This window comes from Podarcis raffonei, chromosome 7 (assembly GCF_027172205.1).
Source record: "Podarcis raffonei isolate rPodRaf1 chromosome 7, rPodRaf1.pri, whole genome shotgun sequence".
Classification (NCBI taxonomy): Eukaryota; Metazoa; Chordata; class Lepidosauria; order Squamata; family Lacertidae; genus Podarcis; species Podarcis raffonei.
In genome coordinates, this window is record NC_070608.1 from 33,559,431 (window position 1) to 33,587,103 (window position 27,673).

A 27,673-nucleotide genomic window follows, 5' to 3' on the forward strand; every position below is an offset into this window, starting at 1 on the left:
GCAGCGTCAGGAAACTTTTTTAGTGTTTGCAGCATTCCTAACAGAATAGCTCATTTTGCATGTGCTGAATTTATAGAGAAGCAATAGAGGACATTTACCGTATTTTTCGCCCTATAGGATGCACCGGCCCATAGGACGCACCTAGTTTTCAGGGCGGGAAATCAAGGAAAAAAATATGATTTCCCCCCCGCAGCTCTGGGAGCAGTGGACAGGCTGCACGCAGCCTGTGCGCTACTCCAAGACCTTCTCCCTGCTTTTGCGGGAGGTGGCGGAATTCCCCCACCTCCCGCAAAAGCCCACAGGAGCCCCGCGTGACTCCTGCGGGCTTTTCGACCAGGAGGGAGAAGGGACTGAAACGGCCAGACAGTCCCTTCTCCCTCCTCGGGGAAAAGCCCCCAAGAGCGGCGCGCTCTTTAAATGGTGCGCAGCTCCTGCGGGCTTTTCTAGGAGATGGGGGAATTCCCCCCCCTCGTAGAAAAGCCAGCAGAAGCCGTGGAGCCCCTTTAAAGGGCGCGCGGCTTTTGCCTGCTTTTGCGGGAGGTGGGGGAATTCCCCCATCTCCCACAAAAGCCAGCAGGAGGGAGAAGGGACTGACTCGGCCAGTCAGTCCCTTCTCCCTCCTTGAGGAAAAGCTCCCAAGAGCCGCTCGCTCTTTAAAGGCTGCGCGGCTCCTGCAGGCTTTTCTAGGAGGTGGGGGGATTCCCCCACCTCCTAGAAAGGCCAGCAGAAGCCATGGAGCCCCTTTAAAGAGCGTGAGGCTTTTGCGGGAGGTGGGGGAATTCCCCCATCCGCAAAAGCCCAAAGGAGGGTTGGAGAGTAGCTGGAAGGCGTCGCGCGCCTTCCTGCTGCCCTCCATCCTCTGGGGCTGGCGATGGGGGAAGCGCTGCTTTCCCCACCGCCAGCCTCGAAGCCGGGTTGGAGAGTAGTGGCAAGGCGTCGCGCGCCTTCCTGCTGCCCCCCATCCTCTGGGGCTGGCGATGGGGGAAGCGCTGCTTTCCCCACCGCCAGCCTCGAAGCCGGGTTGGAGAGTAGTGGCAAGGCGTCGCGCGCCTTCCTGCTGCCCCCCATCCTCTGGGGCTGGCGATGGGGGAAGCGCTGCTTTCCCCACCGCCAGCCTCGAAGCCGTGTTGGAGAGTAGCGGCAAGGCGTTGCGTGCCTTCCTGCTGCCCCCCATCCTCTGGGGCTGGCGATGGGGGAAGCGCTGCTTTCCCCCACCGCCAGCCTCAAAGAGCAGACTCTCCTGGCTTCAGCGGAAGCAACGCAAAGCCTCCGGAGTGCAGGCTTCGCGTTGCTATCGCTGAAGCCAAGGACTCTGCATTCGCCCCATAAGACGCACACACATTTCCCCTTCATTTTTGGAGGGGAAAAAGTGCGTCTTATAGGGCGAAAAATACGGTATTAGCTTTTGCTTATTGTTGGGAAGGAGACGAGTAAGCAGCTCCACATGGCTGGCATTTTAGAGAATGGAAGAGTGGCCCTTCTTGAAGTTATATTTGTGGTAATGCAAATGTGTGGTGCTTGTCTGCTTCCAAGAGCTATGAGGATGATCAGTGCAGCCATTTTGCAGAATCTACTGACTTGTCCTGCTTAACAGACAAAAATTGCTCATATTTGGCATGATTTGTGTTTTACTAATCTTTCTGCCTCAAGAACCATAGGTGTAGATAGAAGGACCAGTTAAGAGTGGATAGGTTTTGGATTGCATACTGGCACAGGGAAGGTGCTTCAGGGGATAATAGAAACAAACAAGGGATCATGGGGAAATAGTGACACAGCTGCAGAATCTGACAGATATTTATGGTTATATTGTAATATGAAGGCAGAAGGATCTGTATCCCAGAGACACTTTGGACACACGTCATTGTTGCTGTTTTTCATCGTTTCTGAGGTTTGCAACTTTAGGGTTACCCAGGTTCCTTAATTATATCTGGACCATTTGGCTGCAGTGGTGTCTGTGGAGTTAGTGGAGCACTGTGGAGGCAGTGCTGTCATTCTTTTGGGGATTTTTATCCTATTTTTTGAATTCTGTCCGCACACCCCCTGGAGTGTCACAGATGCACAAAAACAAAATGCAGTTAATACAGTGGAACAACAACATATTTTTTAAAGAGTTGAATAAAACCAGCATAAACCTTATTCTGTCATGGATTAAAAATTAATTACAATTTTATGGGAGATAAAAAAGGGTTTTGTCTGGCACTGAAGAGGTAACAAAGTAGGCACCAGGTGAACATTTTTGGGGAGAGCATCACAGCATGCATGTTTGATTGCTTAGTATTTTAGCCTTAGTTCTTGCATTTCTGTTTTCATTTTTCTACATAGTGATATAACTCTATACATTGTGATTTAGAAAACCGCATTCTGATTTCAGTATTGTGAATATATAGTACTTGTTCAAACACAAGTTTATCTCAGTTTATTGCCTTGTAACCACAGATTGAAGTCGTAAGTTAAAATAAGTGTAAGGAGGCATCATGCCTTAAATAAAACAGTAAAACCAGTTTGTTTTGTGTTTTCACTTGGTAAAATTCACCCTTGCCTCATTAGATATTTGGCTAACACATAAAGCAACTACTGTTGTAAATTCTTATGATTTCTGCTTCATTGTAGTTTTATCATAGATTGTAGTTTACAAGATAAGTCCATTGCTTAGAGTGGCTCTGTTCTGTGTATAAACTACCTTTCAATATCACCTGGAGTATTTAGTCCTCAGAAAATGATGGGGCATGATGATTTCTTAACTCTGAATTAGTGTAGCTAGAAAAAAGAAAATTAAATCTGTTTTGTCACAAGTCTTGTAAAAGAGAACTTATTTAGCAACTGTTAAAGATGGAAGTGCTTTTCGCACACTAGTTTAGGCTCTGTCCCTCCCCCCCCCCCCGCAAAAGCCAGCAAGAGCCACACGCTCTTTAAAGAGCTGCGCCTAGTGCCGTCAGTCCCTTCTCCCTCCATGGGGAAGAGCCGCCAAGAGCCGCAAACACGCTCCACGCGCTCTTTAAAGGGAGCGCAGCTCTTGGTTGGCTTTTGCGGGAGGTGGGGGGAGGGACAGAGGGCAGCTTAGCCGTGCGCAGCCTCTTCTGGGCAGGGGGAGCCGTCATCCCGCTGCCCAGAAGAGGCTTCGTGCGGCTATCCCAGAAGCCAGAACAGCAAGAGGCTATCCCAGAAGCCAGATCCCTCTTGCTGTTCTGGCTTCTGGGATTCAGAATTTTTTCCCCTTGTTTTCCTCCTCCGAAAACTAGGTGCGCCTTATGGCTTAGAGTGCGTCTTATAGAGCGGAAAATACGGTATTCGTAATACTATGGATGCATTGATTTATAGGACTGCAACAATGTATCTGTGTGAACACTTAGTGAACAGTATTTTAAATTATTTCAAGTTTCATAGTTAAACACAAAACAACTTATTTCTCCTTTCACTATGCTTTCTTTCATCCAAAATATTTTGAACACTTTCCAAAAGCAAATTTTTGGAGTTGTGGCATTGTTATACTAGATTTTTTTAAGGACAGCAATTTTCATTTTAAATATAAAAGTCTTAACATGTCTAGTTCTGTGCAAGAATATTTATTTATAATTATTCTATATTATAAACTTTTAAAGTATATAGTTTGATTACAGGGCAGGATTCATAGCCTCAGCACAATTGTTGTTGTTATGTTGTTATCTACCACACATTGCTATGGCTTGACAGCTAACTGCTGTTGTGAAAACTGGATTCTGTGCCAGACACCATTTAATCATACTTAATGAAAGTGACATCTTGGTATTTGTAGCATATAGGTCTTTTCATAACTTCTGCAGAAAAATGTTTGGTCCTTGATTTTTATTTTATTTTACTGAGGCCAGTAAAATGTTCTGTTCAAACTTGAATAGGTATGTAGACTTGTTTTGATGCAAATCGTGTCTGCATTTTTTAAACATCAGGCTCCTCCCTCAACTATCAACCACAGTTATTCCATCAATTTATAGGAGGGGGAGAGAGATGGGAGTGCAGGGGCTTTTCATCAGCTCTGCTGAAAGAGCAGCAGCTTTTGGCTTCTCATCTCCCTGAAATCTTTCCATTCCAGCTGATTGCTACATAAACTCTGTAGCTAATAAAAAGTACCCAAGTTCTCTATTTTCCTCCCCCCCAATCCTTTTTTTCTTTTTGTGCCATGTATTTTGTATTGTAAGAATTGTTTGATTGACATTTGTGTTCTGGGAGTCTTATTTGACAAAAGAGTAGGATAAAAATGTTTTAAATAAATCAGATATTAATAGTAATAGTAATAATAATAATTTGTATCCGGCCCATCTGACTGGGTTCCCCCAGCCACTCTAATATACATTAGTGAGAGATTGTTCACAACATAAAAATACAAAATGAGAATACAACATACATAATAAAGCAATAACAAATCAATAACAACAACACCTCCCAATACAGAATGCTCAGTCAACCAGTTATAGAGAAATGTTTTCACCTGGCACCGAAAGGTGAAGGTGCCAGGTGAGCCTCTCTGGGGAGAGCATTCCACAAACGGAGCCACTGCAGGAAAGGCCCTTGTGTTGCTGCCCTCCAGCCCTCTCAATGAGGCATATGGAGAGGGGCCCCAGATGCTGATAGCAGGTTCAGATACCTCCTTTTTAAGTGTTCTAGGCAGTTACCTGCTGTAACGTGGTTCCATTGATTCTTTGTGGTAAGTTGAGATAAAATGTAGTGAGCACAGCCATTTAGCTAGTAATGAGTATGGGTGAAGACTCTACTTTTTAATGGTCAGATATACTTGGTTTTTTATGAACCCCCCCCCAAAAAGCTAACCATTTCCTAATGATTCTAATCTAATAATTGATGCTTTCCCCAGAGCTCATTGTTAGACATTTAAGACTGAAAATGTGGATTCATAGTTACTCTATCCTGCTTTGTTATTGGTCTGCAAAGTGGTATGTTAATTATTGGAACTCCAGCTCTGTTCTAGCCCTGGAGTGTATTGGGGACAGGCTTCAGTGGAAGCAAATCTGGTTTTGAATACTGCTGCCTCTTTCTAAAAAGAATAAGAATCTCTCAGTTTAACAAAATGTGTTCTTTCATAACAGAACGAAAGCTCAAAGTTTTATCTAGAAGCTGTGTTTTTGAAACATATGTTGAAACCAGCCTGTCTCTTGGGTTAAAGTACATATGAAAACTATACTATATACACATTTGATCATAGCAACAGAAAGTCGGCTTAAATTAAAAATCTAAGATGTCCAGGCTCAGACTTTGGCCAGCTCTCAGAGCTGGATAGCAGCTGGTTTGCCTTTCCATTCTTGCAGGAATGTAGCAAATGTTGTGGGCTGAAAGGAGGAAGGATAACAAATTTAGTGCCATAGGTCAAAATCAGCTTCTTTAAATAGTACCTGCCCTGATGAGCAGTGGTGGGAAGGGGATCTATGTGGATGATGAGGAAGGTGTCCTGTGTTTGACAATCCATAAGTAGGATTTCTGTGGATGAATATTTTATCTGCTTCTGTATTTAAGATTAATATGAACCACAACGAGAGTTCTGTAAAAAGATGCAACTGGCAATGAAAAGGAAAAAGAGGCATCTTTGCCTACACAACTACTATATTTAACCAGTGCTAGTATATTCATTTTTGCCAGTTCCTTTGCACAATATATTTCATTGATGTACTGTACAATATATTACATTTACACTTGATTTTAAAACTGCTTTTTTAAAGATAGTACTGTTTTAACAGCCAGTCATACTTCATCAATCTTCCTAGTTGTGCCTCAGACTTGAAGCCCTGTTAGAATTTCTGAAACCAGTTTTGCTATTCCTGGTCTTGTACACTACATTAGAGGTGTCAAGCATTGACTGTAGGCCTGTCAATGCTGTCAGGTGCAGTAATCTAATTACCAGCTGCAACAACAGTGGTAGGTCTGACTGTTCAAGAAACTAGCTTCCATAAGATGTTACATCGTTTGCTAAAGCGGTTGGCCTGGTTTAGCTTAACACAACTTAACACCTGTTAAGTTTAAATGTATGAGTGCTCTGTGTGTTTCCTTAAGCAGTAGAAAATTAATCATGGAGTTTGAGCTAAATTGGTTTCTCCCCATAAAGAAATAAAGCATTTTTCCTGATCGTTAGTCGGTGGGTGGTGGGTGGTTTTTTTTTTTAAATCTCCCCATTTCCAGGTATTACATATAAAGAACTTCAGGAGATGCACGCCTTGATGTGTATTCTAAACAATAAGGGAGTTATGTAAGCATCCTGAACATAGTTTCTCTTATTTTATCTCAAGTCTCTATCAGGGTAGGATTGTGAGAATACAATGTGTCCTAGGACAGGTTCAATGCTCTACCTTGGAGGAATCGCCATAATCCTTAACAGAGCCCTGATTCTGCCCTGCCCCTCTGCTTCCAGCGTGCATGTGAGTAACACAACATGCAGTTAATATGGAACAGGTATCCCCATCTCATAACCCCACAATACATAGACCTCTAATTCCCTAAGCTACTCTGCTATGCTGCCTGCACACAGGCACATATTGGAGAAGGGGAGAAATGGGGTTGCTAAGCCCTATGGCAAGGATAGCCAACGTGGTGCCCTCCACAATTTGTTGGACTCTAGTTTGATCCCTAACCATTTGCCATGCTGGCTGGGGCTGATGCGGGTTGAACCCCCAACATTACATGGATGGCATTATATTGGCTATCCCTAAAGTCTGGAGATTCCTTTGCCTATGGTCACTCTGCCCATGTTTGAAAGATCATGTCCAAATAGGAAAAAAACAAGGAAACTTCAAATATTACTAATCCCATATTTATTAGTTCTGATCCCACTCCCACTCACTGGTCTTTCTGAAGTAAAGGGAATTTATTCATGCATGCAGAAATTTTGGTGTTAAATTTGATGTTTATAGATGGAGCTCCTAAAAATCGCATGAATGAACTTGTTGGGGTATCAGTTTAACACTGTAAACACTGAATTAACAAGTTCTGTTCCTTCATTGTATACCTGAATTTAGCCAATTGAAACCATTATATAGGCTTCTGCTCTTTACTTCAATTCCTTGCAGTTGATGAATTTTAATGCAGCCTCATTGTGCATTGTTACTGTGTGTTCATCCTCAGTGGGGGAATGTGTGGGTATTCTGATGTTAGTCATATTTGGAATGAGTGGAGGTAATGCAGACGCAGTAGAGCTTGTGATGTCCCTGTGATCTTTATTTGAGTATGAAGTTGAAAGACAAGTTTCCAGTGCACAGTACAGCGACAGGCCAAAGCCTGCTCTAAGGCGGCTCCAAAGCACTCACAGGCAGCCTGTCGCTGTACTGTGAATTGAGATAAGCTAAAAATGGAGGCACACACTCATCTTGATTCCTATGCAGGCAACATTTAGCAAGTTCTTTTACAAAAATGGCTTGCTTTGCTGCTGTCTGCTTAATCTTGTTTCGGTATGTGTTGCAGATTTTCATTGCAGGTTTTGCCGGTGAGAATATCAATCAGCTGTAAGCATTCAGAATGGTAAGTTTAGCTTTGTGGCAGATATATATATTAGCAGGATGGATTGATTTAAATCTAGCTGATTTTAAAATTATTTTGATTGCCAAGAAAAGTAATGGTTACAGTTTCAGTCTTCTGCGCAATTACCTGACAATAAGCCTCACTGAATACAGTTGGACTTGTTTCTGACTAACCATTTTCCAGATACATATCCAATTTAGTTGCAAGATTTAATTCTGTCCCCAAATAGAAGAAAAATTACAGCTGTAGGTGATGTCCATCATTAGTAAAATTCAGGGTGAATTTGTTGAAATCAGTGGACTTAAGTTACTTGAGTCCACTGATGTTCATTTTGTCTTTTCTGAATATGACTTAATGGTGGATATCACCCAATATTTTTTGCTAACTGCATATACATGTAATTCCTGTGAGATTTTATTGTGGCCCTTGTACAGTGGTAATTGTTTAATAAACTTTCCCACTTTCCCAATGTAGGTTCAATTAATGACCTTTGAACTACCTTGCTTGTAGCTCTGAAAACTGGAATTATTTCGTTTGCTCTTATTAATCATTAATGAAACCCTTTACAGCTCTTGAAAAGCTCTGAGAGTTTACATTAGTTTTTAAGAGCTAAAGCTTCTCTTACTAATTAGCTTCCTAAGCCAATTAGAAGATTCATTTTACACTCTAGTCAAAGCAGTTTCATAGTGTGTTTAGCTTTTACCAAAGGTCGTATATAGTTTGCAAGAAAGTCAGATGTTTCTGTTTCTCCTTCCTCTATATACCGTATTTTTCACCCTATAGGCCACACTTTTCCCCCTCCAAAAATGAAGGGGAAATGTGTGTGCGTCCTATGGGGCGAATGCAGGCTTTCGCTGAAGCCTGGAGAGCGAGAGGGGCCGGTGCGCACCGACCCCTCTCGCTCTCCAGGCTTCAGGAAGCTCTGCGCAACCCTCGGGAGACCGGCGCCACTTCGCGCCCGCCTCCCGAGGGCTGCGCAGAGCTGCCTGCAGTCCCGGGGGGAGCGCAGCTCTGCGCAGCCATCCGGAGCGGGGTGCCACTTTGCGCCCACCTCCCGATGGCTGTGCAGAGCTGCCTGCATTCCGAAGCCTGGGGAGACCGGCGCGACTTACCGCTGGCCTCCCTAGGCTTGCGGATAGCAGGCTGTTCTCGGGGCTGGGATTGGGGGAAGCTCGGGCTTCCCCCGTGTCAGCCCCGCGCCTGGGGGGGAAATAATTTTTTTTCTTTATTTCCCCCCCCAAAAACTAGGTGCGTCCTATGGGGCGGTGCGCCCTATAGGGCGAAAAATACGGTAATTCTCATTCAGCTGTTATGAAACTGAAAAATGCACACTCATCAGAAGCAAAGTGCATGTGAAAATATAATCATTTTTAGTGTCCACATGTTTCCATCCTCCAGTTTGTTGCAATTCTCCCCCCTCCTGCAACACCATTAGGACAAGCAATCAGTAGTTGTTGGGTACTCAGTAGTCAATTTTGTTTGTCAGATTGAACTCTAGTTTAGAAGAAACAGTGGTTTGTGAACAAGCAGTGTGCTGGTTCATGCTGCTTATATGTTTCCACTTTGGTTCATGCTTCTTAAAGGCATCCATTTTCTGCTCCTGCTGTAGCTGTACTTTGTATGAAACATGCCAGAGCGTGGCTTGCCATGCTTCTGAACCCGGCCTTGTGGTTCCCTTCTTCCTAACAAACTATGAGTGGTAAGCCAAGGTAAAACATTAGCTTTGTGATAGGCTAAAAGCTTGCCAGAATAATTTACAAAGTCTTCACTAACTGGTGGAAAACATCCAAAGAGTAAGCCAACTATGCTTCATGGGGTGCAGTGTTCCATAATACTGAGGAATCCACTCAAAAGGCCTTCTCTTGTTCCAAGCTACTATGCTTCCACCATCAATGGGACACAGAAAGGGCCTCTTCACTTAATCTTCATGAGTGAGCAAGTTGTTACAGGATGTGGTGATCTTGGATGCCAGCTATTTAGGATTTTAAAGGTAATCATAAACACTAAATTGTGCCTGGAGACAGATTGGCAACCCGTGCCAAGATAGAATAGGTGTCATATTGCCCATGAGTGAGAACCTACTAATATCCTTGCTATTGCATTCTGGATCAACCGAAGACTTGTGCTCTTTAACTACATCTTACCTCCTTAGGAGATTAACTGCTGCAGTATCCTAAACTGGGCAAAAGCACTCCTGGCCACCAATTGAATAACCATACTGCAAGGTATACAATCCAACGTACCACAGTTTTCGCTCCATAAGACGAACGTGACCATTAGACGCACATAGTTTTTAGAAGGGGAATGCAAGGGAAAAAAAATATTTTTAAAGGGAGTGCTGAGCAGAGCATGTATGCATCCCAGGCTCTGCTCAGCGCTCCCTTTCACTAGCCATGTGGAGCATGTGTGTGGTTCTTGGGGGCTTTTCCCCAGGAGGGAGAAGGGCTGCCCATCACTGACGGGCTGCCCTTCTCCCTCCTCGGGGGAAAAGCCCCCAAGAACCGCACACATGCTCCACATGGCTAGTGAAAGGGAGTGTGGCTCTTGGGGACTTTTCTGGGAGGTGGGGGAAGGGACTGAGGGGCTGCCCTCTGTCCCTTCCCCCACCTCCCACAAAAGCCAGCAAGAGCCGCACTCTCTTTAAAGGGTGTGCGGCTTTTGCGTGCTTTTCTATGAGGAGGGAGAAGGGACTGACGTGGCCAGTCAGTCCCTTCTCCCTCTTGGGGAAAAGCCCGCAAGAGCCGCGCCTCCTTCCTGAGCAGGAGCACCTTTGCTTTCTTTTGATTAAGCTTCAGTTTATTAGCTTTCATCATCAAGCCCATTCCTGCCTCCAGGAACTGATTGAAAACATCAACAGCTTCCTTGGTATTGGATAAAAAGAAGAAATGAGCTGCTTGTATAATGACAAGATACTCCAAATCCCTAGATGATCTCTCCCAGAAGTACCATGTAGATGTTAAACACTATGGGGGACATCATTGACCCCCACTATGGAGGACCACACATCGATGACCAAGGAATAACATCATGTTTTGAAAGAGGCTCCTGAGGAAGGCCTGCAACCAGCATAAGAGAGTCCCACTTTCCACTGATATAAGTATTTTTAAAATAACAGATGCTTGCTCCAGTCTTCCACAGGTGTAGCATCTGTGTATGGAGGATTAATTATAGGGCATAGTTGCCCTGTTCTCTCCACTCGCCTTGCATTAACAGTGAGTCTGCAAGCAATATACCAGGCCTTTGCAGGAAGGCCTGTTTGTGCCTCCATCATATTGGAATTTGACAGAATGTGGGGACTGTGCTGTTGTGTTCTGATCCACAATTCTGTTCCTCGACTAAGCAGAAATACAAGCCGGGGGGGCTGCGGCGGGGGGAGATATTGGAGACATGCACAGACATGCCCTATCTACTACCATCATACACCCAGTGCAGGGTGCATTGCGCAAACCAACCAATACTTTGGGTCATGGAGGAGCAGAATGGGAATTGCAAAGTGAAAATTCTAATCAAGAAGTCTGAACAGGTGTGTGTGAAGTCAAGAGTACTACTTGAAAGGAGGCAGAAGTAGGAATGAGGGTGGACTAGTTTAGATCAAGAAAGAAAAGGCAAGTTATCCGCCCCTTGCAGTTCTGTAGTTGGCTAGCCATGCAACTGGTGGCCAGGATGTGTAAGTTGGCTGTCATAAGATGGGTTGACAGTACATTTGCACAAAGCTTGCACAAGTAGTTCAGACCTCTAATTTGTAATCTACATATGCTGGATAAAACAGCATGCAAATGTTCCAAGTATAGCCCCTGGAGTCTTTAGGCAAAAGGCTCACTGATAATAGTGCTGGGGATGACTATGACTTGAGACCTTGGGAAACCCCTGTCAGGATTAGATTGATTGGTTAATTTTATTATTAATTACAAGCATTTGTGAATCACGCTTCCACTCAAATGCAAGAGATGTGCAACAAAATTCTAAAACAAAATATTTGGCGGTTCTGTATGTCTCCACACACATCTGCTTACTGTTTAATTCTTGAGGCTTACACCTGTGTGTTGCTCCTGTAGTGCCAACATTCCCTGGAATAATAAAATTGTAGAATTGGAAGCGACCCTGAGCATCATCTAGTCCAACCACCTGCAACATAGGAATGTGCAGCTGACCCAAATCGGGATCGAACCTGCAACCTTGGTGTTATCAGCACTACCATCTGAGCTTGCAGCCCTTGGCTTCTGCAAATAGATTGCCTCTGCCATCAGTGGAGAGGTGCTCCTCCTACACCAGCAGGGGACCCATTTCCTCGATACATGGAATGTAGTATCAAATTATAGCCAAGAAATAAAGCTGTACTGTACTTTGGGTTTATAAAGAGTCATGCGTACTGCCAAAGTCTTCTGTACGTGCCTTCTTTTGTTTTCTTTATAAGGTTATTCACGAAACAGAATGAGTGGGAACTTGTGGCAGTCTTCATTGTCACGTTTACCCTTTCGGACCTTCCCACTAATGCAAATGACACTCACTGGAAACAGTATCTTCTAAAGTTACTGATAAGCGACTAGCACTGCATTTTTGTTGTATGTTTTGGGGATACTCTCCAAAATGAATTGCATTCCCAGGACTTTGAAGACTTGCTTAGCAGAAAAAACAAGTGAATGCAATTTTTTAAAAAATTAAAAATTAAAGTTGGATTGTTTGAAAGAGAACATGGGGCTTCTTAAAATTCAGCCCAATTTTAATTTTAACTTTTTTAAAGAATGATTAGGCACAAAATTTCTAGGATTGCCCATACTTTTCCTTGTCTGGGTTTACGTAAGTAATGATACTCATGAGCTGACTCAGTTGCTTGAAGATGCCCTTTCACCATATATAGAAGCAAGCAGCTGGCAAAGTCCTTTTTCTCTACTCATTTTATCTTTTAAGTTAGCTGCTAATTTTAAATACAAAGAAATATAAATTGCTCTGAAAATGAGATGTCCTGCTAACCTTACTGGGAGTGATACATTAAACTGTATGTCCTGCACAGGTTCCTTAGTGTTAGAAGTCAGTAGTTGCTCACATAGACCCAATGTTGTTGTTGTTGTTTTGTTGTTGTTATTTCTTGTCTTGTATTTCTGTTTGTACAAACTAGGATGGATTCCGATGACCATCAGTTTTTCACATGATGAACCTGGTTGGCTGAAATTTGAATCATGAGTTTAGTAACTGAGTCTGCTTGTTATTTGCTTTCGCTGAGGGAAACTTCGTATGTTTTAAACTTCATTTGTGGAAATTGTATTGTGAAGTATTCAAGCAGTTGCTGCAACCCTAACCATGTCTGCTGAAAAGTAAATCCCATTGAATTCAATGTGACTTACTCCCCAGTAAGTGAAGTCAAGATTGCAGCCTTAGTTTCTATATTAGTTTTGCATTTTGTCTTATTTGGGCAGAGCTTAAGGCAGCATACAATGGCGTTCCACTTCATTTTCAGAACAGGGAGGTTAGGCACAGAGTTCTCATCCCAAGGTCCTCCTGTTAGGTTTATGGCTGAGTGGGCTTTTGACACCACTGCTTTTTTAGGATAAGAAATTATTATTGGTATGTTCTTATTACATTCAGCAGTTTTAGCTGCAATCAGCATGTGTTTAGTGTGTTTTGTGGCTGAATTTATGTACATAAACTGAGCATAAAATAACTCCCTATCATACCTACTATTCTCAGCAATTCTTGCCTGTAGTGTGGTGAGACATGATTGTGCTGGCTATATGGCTGTGGCTTACTGCCAAATATGAGGGAGGTCATCCAGGATTATGGTGCTGCACAGAATGCCTTTTGCCTACTCATGAGGCTGCTTTGGCAGATAACTGCACACTCAAAAAAATAAAATAAAAAAATCAGCCCAAGAATACCCCCCTGTGTTTGGGTTTCCTCCATTTCTCTGAGCTAAAGCAATGCTATCTCAGCAGAAATGGAGTGCTCCTGTTTTGGTTACAACTTGGGCAAAATACTCTTTTGACAGCTGCCTCATATACCTCTGAGGAATCTGATAGTCAAGCTTTAGCCTGAGGGTGGCATTTCTCCCAAAGCAAGGCTCAGTGACTATTGAAATTGGTTAAAATCCAATTTATACATACTTAGTGATGTGAAAAGATTCATTAATTGTCTCTGTCTGAGTCAGAAAGGATAAGTGTGTTCATAGCTTTCTGGCTCACTATGATGAATTAGTTTTTTGTTTGTTTTTTTGAGCTGTTTAATGTGCTTTACTTATTTGCAGCATTTATACCTCCTGCCCTTTGGGTAAAAAGGCTGTCAGAGTAGCTTACAGAAAATCAGTCCTAAGACTGTCCCTGCTCTCTGACTTGCAATCTAAAAAGATAGGACATACTAGAAAAAAGAGATGGGAGAGAGGAGAGAAAAGCAAGCTCAAGCACAATTTCTTAAAGTTTCATTTATTACAGTTCCATACAATGTCTTTGGTGGTTCTGGGTGTCTTGCCCTTGACAAAGAGCAGTCTGTCCCCTGAAGTAGCCCCTACCCAACTCAACACATCAGATCCACGACCAAAGCAGATGACAAAGTCCAGACTGGGAGGACAAGGCAACTCCTGTCATGTAGTCCTTTCTTCAGACAGCTGACTTAATGGAAATTAGAATGCTCACATGAGGTAGCTTGATGGTGGCTTACTCTAAAACTTGAGCATTAAGGTATACTTTATCCCTCCAGGGTATACTTACCTGTCCCCCAGGAAAAATCTTGTGGTTTTTGGCCAGTGTTTCAGAATGTGTTGTGTTCTCATTTTGTATTTTTATGTTGTGAACCACCCTATGATCTTTGGGTGAAGGGTGGTATACAAATTTTAAGAACAGCATATAGTGGTTTTCAATCAGTGTCTACCTCATAATTTATGCAGTGGTACCTCTGGTTACATACACTTCAGGTTACATACGCTTCAGGTTACAAACACTGCTAACCCAGAAATAGTACCTCGGGTTAAGAACTTTGCTTCAGGATGAGAACAGAAATCGTGCTCTGGCAGCGCGGTGGCAGCAGGAGGCCCCATTAGCTAAAGTGGTGCTTCAGGTTAAGAACAGTTTCAGGTTAAGAACGGACCTCCGGAATGAATTAAGTACTTAACCCGAGGTACCACTATATTTATGTTGTGGTGCCTATTGAATTGGTGGTATCTTTCAGTAATGGGGAACCCCTGGCCTTCTGGATGCTGTTTAGCTCCAGCTAAAATCATCCCTCACCATTAGCCATGCTTGCAGGAGCTTCTGCAGCAGGGCGTCCATCAACACCTCAAGAGCTACATGTTCCCCATTTACTAAATCAATGAAGATAGCAACTTTTCAACTAGGAATACAACATCAAAGTTAGTTAGAAGTGAGTGTTCCAGTTTGTTCTTTGGAACCCGAAAGTCCGACGGGCTTCCATGGCTTCCAATTGGCTGCAGGAGCTTCCAATCTGGACAGGGATAGCCAAACCTCTGTGGCCCATGCTCTGGTAACCTCTAAGTTGGATTACTGCAAAATGTTATGCATGGAGCTGCCTCTGAAGACCGTTCGGTAACTTCAGCTGGTGCAAAATTTGATGGCCAAGTTGCTCACCAGAGCATGATTGTTTGAGCATATAACACCGATCCTGGCCCGACTACACAGGCTGGCAATTAATTTATGGGCCCAGTTCAAAGTGCTGGTGCTGATCTATAAAGGCTTACACTAATCAGGACATTAATACCTTAAGAACTGCCCCTGCCATATGAACTGACCTGGAACCTGTGCTTGTCATCTAAGGCCCTTCTCCATGTTAATGATAATAATTATTAATAATAATTAATAATATAAATTTGTATGCCACACATCTGACTGGGTTTCCCCAGCCACTCTGGGCAGCTCCCAACAGAATATTAAAAGCACAACAAAGCACCAGACATTAAAAACTTCCCTAAACAGGGCTGCCTTCAGATGTTTCCTCTCCCTGAGGAGGTTCCTGGGGTGACAATACAAGAACAGGCGCTTTCTGTGGTGGCTCCCTGTCTGTGGAATGCTCTCATCAGAGAAGCTTGCCTAGTAATTTAATATAAATATCATATATAAAAAGAGAGAAGCTTGCCTGGCACCATCATTACATATAGGTGCCAGGTGAAAGCATTCCTCTTTACCCAGGCCTTCTGCCATTACATAACATATAGCCTGTTAAATTGGGGGGCGGGGGCAGAGAGAGACTGTTATAATCATTATTTTATTATGCTGTGTATTTTGTTTTTATTATTATGCTGCGTAAATTATGTTCTTAATGTTGTACACTTCCCTGGGATCTTTGGATAAAGGGCAGTTTCTAAATAAGAAATACATTAATAATAGCATTTACTTATTTAACAGTTAATTGAATGTAGCTTGTAGAGCAGCAGTAGATCTCTGCGTGTAGATGTACACACACATACACAGCTACCTGTGTCCACATTTCATAACCCAGCTTCTCTTTATTCCTTTACCTGGGACATTTTTAGCGTAAGAATAGTTTCTAACAGGAATCTATATGTTAATTCCTGCCCAGTGTACCAAGAAAGAAAGAATGGAGTATTTTCTGTATGTATGTCTATTCTGGAAATGTAATAATCAGACAAGAGGGAAATAGAATCCACTGTATCTTGAACCTTTTCCTTCCATTTTATTTTCATTTATATTCACGCTCAGGTGATACGGATTGTGAATATGGTTCAAATTTTACTAGGATTTATTTATGTTGCATCCCTGTCGTCTAATTGCAAAATGGCCTTGCGTCCTAGTTTCAGGGTAGTGGCTCTAGCCTATAATTGTTGCTGTTTGCTGCTTTGGGTGGGGTGAGAGAAATGTTGTTATACTCAATCTTGTTGGACAGCATTCTCTGGTTCCAGAGAAGGACTCCCTTAGTCTTTTTCTTCAACTTGCATTTCTCCTTAGAGTTGTATCCCCTCCCACAGTGTCCCAGTTCTTAGTAATAATTTGGCCTGAATTCTGTTACAACTTGGACTCCGAGGGGAGCTGGCTATTCAAATATCAGTGCAGCGTTATCAACTGAGCAAATTCCACCTATTTGAATTATTCATTAGCTTGATCGAAACATCTTTTTACATCGTGGCTCCCACCCCTCCCCAGTTGACTGCTTAACACTGTTTTCTTTAATTCTTAAATCATTTGTCTTGTTTTCCTCCTTGATTGTGTAAATAAAAGGTTTTAAGATTTTGATTGTGCCTAGTTTTGATTCTGCACAACCATGTTCTGGAACTGAAAGTGATGAGCAATTTTCCAGGCCAATGTGCCTTGCACTACAGCTTCATTTCTCTTCTTTCTTCATAGATTTCCTAACCCCGGGAAAAGAGAGAGAGGTCATGCAGATCTGTGTTTGCTTTTGACTTGAACATTTTTCTTTTTCTTTCGTAAGTGTAGTGGTTTAATATTCATGCTTTTTCCTCCAAAAACTAAAACAAGTGGCACACAATTTATTCCCAGAGGTGAGTTTAAACCTGTTTGTTACCTTTTTGTTCTATAGTAAATATCTTCAGAGTTGGATCTAAGTTTGAACTAGGTCAGGAAAATGATGACTGCTTTTTTGCTTATACAAAGTCTGGTCTCCTGAAATGTTTTTCTGTTCTTAGGCAAACAAAACTGGTGCACAAGTTCTCTTGCTTCAAAATTTATGTGAAAGTATAGAGAGCGAAGTGAGGACTACTGGGTTGTTTCAGGAATATAATGGAATCATTAGGTTATTGTGAAAAGTGTCATTGTGGAATTGTTTTTAGATTCATTTGTGGTTTGAAGTAAACAAAAATAGCTTCACTATTTTGGATTTCATTTTCAATGAAATATTTATAGTAAATGTTTATCTGGGTCAAGCATCAGCTTTTTGATGTGAAACGTGACATCACCAGATATGCAGTTTGCTCTCTTATTAATACTTTCAGTGCTTCCTGACCAGTGAGTTTTCCTGTCAAGCTGCAAGGCAATTCTTGTTAGCTGTTCAGTTTTTTTTTAGTACTGTTGGGTATGTGGATATGCAGATCACATTTCCTGTCAACTGTTTTTCCTTTGAGAAGTGTTTTGTTTAACCTTTCCCTAGTGGCAAAAATACCATTTGTGCTCTATCATGTTGCTGGTTGCAAGTTCCATACACTCTACATCTTGAATGGGGCAATAAAACATGAACTTGTTCAATGCTATACTTTGTGGTTTAAAACAAAACTGAAAATGCTTCTAGCATGATTACCCACATGTTGTCCTTTAATCTAGTAACCTCTAAAGATGCAAAAGTTAATTTGAGATAATATAAATCAATGGCTTCTTTAACTTCAACTTGGTGTTGACGAAGGCATTGGTTTTTTTTTCTAGTGGTTGATTGTACAATTCCCTTTGTAGTTCTCTGAAAAAATAGGCTTCACGCTAAGGTGCTGCTGCTAACAGATTGCAAGCTATTGCTACATAGTCCTCCTACACAAGGCTGTTGGTATCGGAATTATTACAGGACAGGTTTTGACGCCCAGCCTGCCTCTGGTCCCAGTAGACCTAACAAGTGAAAATGATATTCTGATTTTACTTTCCTTAACATAAATACAACACAGCATAATTGAGTACATAATCCTGGGGTGTATTGGTGGCCCCCTCTCTATTCTTGTGATAATAAGCAATATAAATGCATATACTAGAGAATTCTATATGTGTTCATTTCTTTGTCCCTTTAAAGATGGAGCAGAGAATAAGTGTTGCTAAGACAGAGGGGAAGAATTTGGGCTGGCTGTGACACTGGCTAGTGTTGATGGTTAAACTATGCTGCCAAATTCTGAGGTTGCCAACTGCCATGATGGCCCCCCCCCCTTGCAATACTGGTGTGGAGTACTTGCCCTACTTTAGAAAGTAGTGAACAATATCATGTGACTTAATCACTGGCTTTTATATATTACATTATTAATATCTGAACAAACCATGCTAATTACTATTTGACCTGAATTAGGAACTCTCTAGCCATTTCTTTAGCTCTTTTCTATCACACGGAGATTGCACTGAGTCCGTCAAATTGCATAGAGAGTGTTGACAGCATTTTTACTTTGTGGTGTTTTGCTGGCTTACATTTGAAGATTGTGATGATGAACAAATAGGTACCATGAACTCTACAAAAGCAAAGAGTCAAAAAACCGAGGAAGATCTGAAAGCTGACATTTCAGCCTCCTCTTGCAGCATGGGTCTTGTGTACTTCAGAATATTTACATAGTATGAGCATTCCTAAATGTTTGAATCCATATGCATTCCTTTCCTGTGCGACGTGTTCTATTTTTATATTATTATTTTTTGCAGTAATACAGTTTCTTTTAATTTGTAAATTTTACTTGGATCAGCATGCAATATGGTAATGCTGAGATATACAATGTGTGCATTAGTACTCTTCTCCAGGTTGTGTACTTCAACAGTTCAGTTTTTTCCTTTAGAATATATTCTGGAGAGGTCTTTAAGGAGCTGTTTGAAAACAATACTAATATTATTTTATCAATCCATTGTGGTACAAATGACTCTTAGAATTCATTCAGATATAATGTGAACAGCACTCTCTCCAACTGGGATTTCTAACAACTGATATTCAGAGGCATGCTGACCCTGACATCAGTAGTTTTGTGGCAGTGCTCTACACTACATGACCCATTTAATTGTGAATGTTTGCCTGGATGAGCACATAGATGAACTTGGGGGCACTGCAAGTATTCCATGACCATTTAGGAACTTTATGCATAGTCAGTAGATTGTCTGATAGAGAATGGCACACCAATTACTTGGGGTTCCTGTTCTGTGTGCCACAGATACATAGAGGATCATGGGAGTTGGATTGAGTAATTATCTGCAAGGAGAATGCATGTAGTTGCTCACATTCTCATGATCATTAATACATCCACACAACTTACTAGTGAGAGTGATGTTCACTATCACCTGTGATATTCTGTGGAAATAGATGATTTGTTTTAAAACAGTTGTGGTCCCTTTGTTATCTGGATTCTTAAGACATTTATTTGGCTGTTGCAGACAGGAGTGGAAAAGGTGCAGTGTAATAATGTCAGGATGTATGTAGGTTTTTGGCACAGTCCTGTGTTTTATACACAACACTTAGTTTTACCCGCTGGTTCATAAACATAGACCATCATTGATTTAGAAAATAAAAGATTCATCATACTCAAATGAAGTTGGCTTGCTGGTGGCTGCTTGCATTGAAGACGCGTCTGCAGTGAGCAGGGATTTCCCCCCACCTACCCCCCACCCCATAGGATTATTTACCTGGAAACAATATTGCCATTCCATAGACCTTTCAGTTTGTGAGAATGTAACTGAGTTAACAGTTGTTTTTAAAGAAAGCATAGCAAGTAATTTTTACAAAGATCTGTTCTAAACTGTACCTGACATAGACACATATTTGTTAATTCATTTTAAAATATTTTTAAATTTTGAATTGTGTTTAGACAGCATTTCCTTCATGCAGCTTCAGGCCCAGCATCAGCACAAAACTCCCTTGGGCAGGTCCTGGGATCCCAAAGTCCGAGCTGGACCCATTCTGTAGTGTAATTTGGGCCCCATGCACTGGGTGGCTGGATCTGATCCACCCTTTAAATTTGCTATAATGCTCTCAATGTAGCATAACACTGGAGTATTGTAGAAAATGGATCAGATGCCAATTTCTGATTGCCATTAGTCTCCTATTAGCAGTTAAGGCTTCAGGGACCCACCTGAAGGGGAGATCATGAGAGGAACTTTGAGAGACAGGGTTTATTTTTCTTCTTTGAATTGCTCTGCTCAACTATACACATCACTAAACAGCAAACATATGGAGCTACTTAAGCTCCTAGTATGTTAAGGGGAGAGGATGACAAGTAGTTACTCCATTGTACCACCCAGTTCACTCTCTTGGAATGTAAAGTCAGTCCGGTGATTGGACATGGAATTACCATATTTTTCGTTCCATAGGACGCACATTTTCCCCTCCAAAAATTAAGGGGAAATGTGTGTGCGTCCTATAGAGCGAATGCAGGCTGCGCCGCTAAGCCCAAAGCCAGAACAGGAAGACGGAGCACTGCGGAGCGCTGAATCTCGCTGTTCTAGCTTGGGGATGGCTGCGCGCACAGCCTCTCCAGGGCAGCGGGGTGCCTTCACCCCGCTGTCCTACAGAGGCTAGCAAGGCTGTTCCCAAGCCAGAACAGCGAGACGGAGGGCTCTGTCTCGCTGTTCTAGCTTGGGGATGGCTGCGCGCAAAGCCTCTGCAGGGCAGCGGGGTGCTGCGCTCCAAAGGCTTCAGGGATCTTTGAGGCTGGCGGTGGGAGGAAGCAGCGCTTCCCCCCACCACCAGCCCCACAAGCTCTGGTGAATGTACCTTGAACGCACCTTGTTTTAGAGCGGGAGAACAAGAAAAAAAAAATTCCCCTGTTTCCCCCCTCCTATGGTCCGGTGCGTCCTATGGTCCGGTGCGTCCAATGGAGCGAAAAATACGGTACAACATAAAAACACAACTACTACTAACTCACAAGGTATGTATTCTTAAACTGTGTGGGATTTTTCTGCATAACAATCTGACTCTTAACAAAAAAAAATGCTTTGAGAGTTGGTAAAATATTAAACATAGTAACACACACACCCCGGCTTGGTTATGATAGGAGCAGTACTGTAAACTTATGGCTTGATATTAGCAAATGGAACTATATAAAGCACCTACAGATGGCATGATTTAACATACCACCAGCCTCTCACCCTTTCAAAACTATTATGATTATATTACACCATGTGCTCAGGAGACATCAGTAATACAGCATGCATTTTCAAGTAGGTTGTTCTAATTTTTGTCTGACCATTAAGAGGTTTAGCAAACAAACAAACAAACAAGCAAAAAACCTACACTTCTGTAGAATGAATTATTTCCTGGCCATTTTGCCAAGCTAACCTTTGAACAGAAGATCATTCTGAACTGAATGAATGGACAACTAACATTTACTGTTTACTGTATTCCAACTCTGATTCTATGATTTGAAAACATCGGTAGTCTTCTCTAATCCTAGTGATTTGTAAGTCCAGGAGTTGTTTTGATTCTCTTTTATCAAGAGATCTGAGAAATTACTGTGCCTTACTTACAGCTGGTTAATAACCTTGCTTTCACCTGCTCATGTAACTGTTGTAGGAGAACACTTGTGAAAGATCCAGGGTGGTTTCTTTGAGCAATAGGTGAAACCAGAAATCAGTACTCGTAGAAGCTGAGCTGTGACTTTCTTCCACTGTTACACTGTTCGCATGAATAGACCATTGTAGGAGCATGTATACGTGCAAGACGGCTGCTAAAAATAACACACAACTAATTCTACAGCCAAAATTTTAAGCAAATTGTGGATTTCAAGTGCATTTTCTTCCAGAAGATTTCTTCTTTTATAAATGTGTCTGGCATCTAGATGTTACTATCATTAGTGGGTGCTTCTTGGTGTAATGTTGGGACCATCTGAAAAGACAAACCATGCTAAAGTGTTTGAGTAAGTTAATTATATATTTAATGTACATCCTCTGCATTTTATCTTCATGTATTTATTAGGCTGTTAGTGCATAGAAGAGAAAATATTGCAATAACTGTCTTTCTCCCATGCAAGCTTTTTTTATTTTTTAAGGGATGCCCACACATTTTTAATTATCTTGACTAGTCTGGTTATATGTTCTGTTCGGTTTATGAGTCAGCTAGTTTCACCTTCACTCTCCCAACTGTGTTGTAATCAGAAGTGGGGGGAATGTATTGACTGTTGGCTAATTACATCTGTAGTTGTAATTTCTACTGGAAGTTCTGTTTTAGCCTCAGAATGGGCCTCATTTCACACACCAAAGGATTTTTTTTTATTTTTTTGAAAAAAATCATGCTGAAGCCTGTACTAAGATTAATTTAATTCCTGTAAACACGTCTCCTGAGACAAATCACTGCTTTTTGGCCATGTTTGTACCTGTCCCAGAAAGTTGCTGCTGAAAGCTTTCAGGCAGTTGCCTTAAAGGCTTATCATAGGAACATGAGTACAGTCTCAAAAGTATTCTGCATTCTTCTGTACACTAAAAATCTACAAAAGTGGAGGGAAACAGATGAGATGGAGGCTTAAACAGAAATTACTGATAATGATTTTGCTGACAAACTTCTACATAATAATTTTAAAGATCTTTATTGTTATTTTTCCACAATAAACATGTTACAGACCTATGCAAATGTGGAATATAGTATGAGTGATACATAACCCCCCCATATATATGAAAAAAATGAGGGGAACTAGGATTTAAATGTGTAATGCAGCTTAGTACAATGAAAGCAGGGGAAGGTTAACAAAAAATTTTTTTTTTAGAAATTTCCTGAAAATTGGAAATTTTCTGAGGGATTAAGTAATTAGTCACAAGATGGAAAATGAATCTTTGAAATCCTTGAAAGTGAAATTTAGTAGTAAAGCATTGTTAATGTCCTTCCTATGCACATGTAGCCTTTCTGTAGCAGTTGCTCTGAATATGTGCGTTGAACCGGTTTGTGTGTATTGATTTGGGAAGTTGCAGGTACAGTGTTTGGAGAAATTGAAAATGTTGTAGTTCTGTAGTCAAAATGGTTCATGCTGAGAAACCTTTAAGGATGCCACTGGTTCTCAAACTTTTTTTATCTGGGCCACAGTATCAGAATAAAAAATGCTCATTCAACACTAAAAAAATTTATTGATAAGAAATAACAGTACAAAACAAAAATAACTCCCAGCAGTGCTTGATTTATAACATAGAACACAGCTACTTTATAATACGATCATGGGATCCCCAAAAAGTATAAAATAATGAAGGTACATAAGAACACGAATCAATCCCAAAATATAATATTGATTGTCCTTGAGTCTTGCCACCACACTTGCCAACATCTCTTGCCACATCCATGTGGCATGCCTCACCTTTGAGAACCACTGCTGTGTATGTACTTACTTAGGAACAAGTCCTATTGAACTCAGCAGGTCTTGCTTCTGAGTAGAGAAGTATAGGACTGTTCTGCTGCTAGAGTACAACCATTGGTTAAAGCTCATGACCTGTTTTGCAGAGAGGTAAACCACGAGCCTGGGTTCAGACATTATTCTTAATTGTGGTTTAAAGTAGTGTGTGAGTGTTGGCTCTGTTCTAATTGTATAAAACTCATGCTATAGGATTATGAGCTCAAAATCATGGCTTGTATCATATAGGATGCAAGGCTTTCTTCCACCTGCCTTGCTCCAACCTCTAGTATCTGCTTCTCAATTTCTGTTGTATTATTTTATGTACTGTGGCTTGCCTTTGTTTTATTGATTATAGTTTAGAAATTATTTATCATAACTGTTAAGGGTGAATTTCTGTTTAAGTTTTATATGCTGATAATATTATTTCATACTATTCTAATGATTGTTGAATGTTACTTTTTTGATGTTGGTTTGCTTTGTTACTTTTTTGATGTAGGTTGCTTATTTTAAAGTTATGTTTTATTATCACATTTTTGTATTGCATTAGATTGTTATAAGATGTACATTTTTTGTTTCTTCAGCTTCTAAACCACCTTGAGTATTGTAAGAAAGAAAGATGGTATACAAATTAAAAATGATGATGCTGATGATGATGACCAAAGGCTCATCTAGTCCAGCACCCTTTTCTCACACTGGCCAAGCAAGTTGATAGAGGAGCCCACAAGCAGCACATGAGCACAATAGCACTCTTCTTCAGGTTCTCCAAAAACTTGTATTCACAGGCATACATTTTATAATACTGGTTCTGTTCTTTCCTTACTTTCTAAGATCAATCTGAAGCCTTGTGAAAGGCTCAGTGGAGTTTTTAAATGTGGCATGATAATGAGAATTCTGGTTTTCAGTGAAGATCATATATGGGAACAGCAACTTTGGTTCTTAAGCAGTGCCTGGAAGATCTTGTTGGGGACAGTGTTAGTTTCAGGCAAAACAGAAGTGATATGGTTGGGAAATCCAACTTCAGAAGTAGATAGTCAGCTGATGATTGCTGATGTGGTTTTCTAAGGTTTTTGCATCTCAAGACTACTTCTGAATGCGCTATTAATAAGCTGCATATAATTGTGCCTTCATCTGGAGAGAATGGGTTTAGTGTCAGTAACCTGCACCTCACAACTCTTCAGTTGACTACTATAGTATTCCTATTTGAGAAGTTTTTAGAATAGCTATTGGTGCAGAGTGCAGCAACCTATCTAATTCCCTATAGATTTTGTGGATTTTCCTGAGACAGTACCTATATTCTTTAAGCATGTGTGTGTATATGTACATGTGTGTGTGTGTATCTGTAACAATTAATCCATGTTCTCCCCATTTCCAGAGCAAGCCAAGGCATATGTTTCTAGGTTACATGCATGCAATACTATGCATGTTTATTCAGAAGTAAACCCTATTCAACTGAGCTACCATCTAGTAAGTGTGTAAAAGATTAGCCTCAGACTGTAGTCCAAAGGAATACACTTATTCCAAATAGACACAGTAGTAATTACTGCTGAATAAACATACATAACATTATGCTTCTTTAACCTAGCATTCTATTCCATGGCTTGCTCAGTGTTAACATACGGCAAATGCCATATTCTTAGTGCAAGGTAGAAAATAAAAAGTATTTGATTTTCAGACCTTTGTAGTAATCCAGGCATGTAGGACCACACATCTTTTGCTTTCTATCAGTCTTGAAAGTTCACAAGCATCAACCTGAAGCCGTGAATTATCATCTGAGGCCCTACTTCATGCGCCCCCTCTATTGGAGGGTGGCAACATAATATTGGCCCTTTTCATTGGTGGCGCCTCACATGTGGAATGCTCTTCCCTGGGAGGCATATTTGTTGCCTTATTTAATAATAATGTAATAATTTACTAGTATTTCCTTAAAACATATAGTGAAAGTAATGGAGAATTGTGTGGCAATACTTTAGCTTACAGCAGTTTTGCATTAAAGGTTGGGCAAATGTTCCTCATGTCTAATGACAGGAAGTCTTGAAAAGCATGCTGAAGTTCCTTGATGCATATGTTTCTATTTGTGCTGGTGTTTCATGCTGATATTGCATGTTTACACACTCCATCCATATGATTATCAAAGTCTGAGCTCTTCTGAGAAGTGTTACTTGCTCTGTTCATTACACTTGAATATTTTAGTAGTTCAGTATATATTTCAATAGCTTGACAGCTCCTGATGCAGTCTGTAAGGGGAATTTTGATGAGACAAACGCTCATTTTTTTATTTTTTTACTGGAGGACCTGACTTACATGAAGGAACACTATCTGAAGAAGTGTGCATGCACACTGAAGCTTATACCCAGAACAAACTTAGTTGGTCTCTATGGTGCTACTGGACAATTTTTAATTTATTTCGACTGCGTCAGACCAACACAGCTACCTATCTAAACAAAGGAATACTAATTAGTGTTTAGAATTAATTAACACTTGGAAAGCAGCTCAAGTATGTATGTATTTATATGATACAGCTAAAAAGGGAACAAAACTGTTCAGTACCAGGTTTAGACTTTCTCTAGATTATATTAATTTCAATAGTTTCTCAGGTGTAAGGCCAAATCATTTCAATGGGACTTGTGCTGCTTAAGCACAAGTGGTGATTATGACATTAGATTGTGGAGCATAATGAGGGAAAGAAAGCATGTGACTATCTATTTACATATACAGATTCCAGTATCCTACTAGTTTTCCTGTAAATGCATCCCTCTGTCCTTCATGTTCCTCATCCAAAATACAAGTAGCAGTTTCATCTTGTCCTTCATTGTACTGTGGTACGTTGTGTTACATACGCTTCAGGTTACATATGCTTCAGGTTACAGACTCCGTTAACCCAGAAATAGTACCTCGGGTTAAGAACTTTGCTTCAGGATGAGAACAGAAATCACGCGGCAGCAGTGGGAGGCCCCATTAGCTAAAGTGGTGCTTCAGGTTAAGAACAGACCTCCGGAATGAATTAAGTACATAACCAGAGGTACCACTGTACTGCTGAAGATTTTAAAATATGTTTTTTCTACTCGTCCCCAAACCATTTTTGTTTGTTTGTTTGTTTTGTGTTTGCCTTTTTATACTTTCTCTACCCTGGCACATATAGAATGTGATTTTTGTTCCTCATGTTTACTATTACTGGAATCTTTTGCTAGCTTTCAGTAATAATACTCCCATCTTTTAAAGTAGTACTCTTTAATGAAGTAATCTTGCTACCACAGCTATTTCAAGGCCTTCTTAGCAATGCTTTGTTTAGATAGTAAGTAATTTTTTTTCAGTTTCTCATAGTGTGTGTTTTTGAAATGAAATTGAGTCATACTTAGATACTAGAAGTTTGTACAGATACATTCTCAGAAACATAGAGGCATTTTTGTTCTGCATACAATAACATCAGATTTTCTTTACCCCCGGAAAAGTAAATTGATGCCAAAATGTGACCCCATCCCTGAGAAGAGTTCCAGAATTATTATTATTAATTAAATTTGTATACCACTCTTCATCTGGTTCGCAACATAAAATACAAGATAAAAACACAAAATACACAATAAAATCAAGAACAAGCCCCTCCAAGCCAATAACTCTCCCACACAAAATAATAATTATTAATCATATTTATCGATGAAAATGCCACCTGCAACAAACAAATGTTGTATATTTTTTTGTTCAAAAAAACTTTCCCAGGCCAGTTTTATAGTAGAAACAGAAATACAGTAATAGAAAAATAAAACAAAACATATACTATAAAACAACAGCAATAGAATCTAAAGCAGCACATTATGGTTATGATTATATTTATAAACCAAGGAAAACACAAAAGCAGTTTACATAAAACACAGTAAAAAAAAATTAAGAAGAAAAAACTTTAAACAATTACAAAGAAATACATTAGTAAAAACAGAAAACCTGGCAATTAATTTTTTTAAATTAAAAACCAAATGTTAAAACAGATCAATGGGATAAATCTTACAAACAGCTGCGGGGTGTGTGTGTGCTATTATGATTATTTTATCATTATGCTATCTGTTGTTATTATTATGCTATCTAATCTGTTTCTTGCTAGCAAAGGGAACAATCCATGGAGTTTCTAAGCTAGTAGTTCCATCTCCTTTTGTAGTCTGCAAATTATTGTCAACTATGTACAGTATCCTTTGCCAAGCTCTAAAGAGTCAAAGGATTCCTGTGAAAGGATTTCAAATCGAATACAGA

General features: G+C 40.7%; 1 protein-coding gene across 17 annotated transcripts in view; it reads left to right on the plus strand.

Annotated features, from left to right (window-relative positions):
* NCOA2 (nuclear receptor coactivator 2) overlaps positions 1–27,673 on the plus strand; it is a 127,991-nt gene that overhangs the window by 21,452 nt on the left and 78,866 nt on the right. For 12 of the 17 annotated variants that reach the window (XM_053395915.1, XM_053395923.1, XM_053395907.1 and 9 more), the window contains one exon: positions 16,794–16,948. The exons of the other annotated variants lie outside the window; for them this stretch is intronic. The gene's annotated coding sequence lies outside the window, so the exon portion shown is untranslated. The remainder of the gene's footprint in view (positions 1–16,793; positions 16,949–27,673) is intronic. 17 annotated transcript variants of the gene reach the window in all.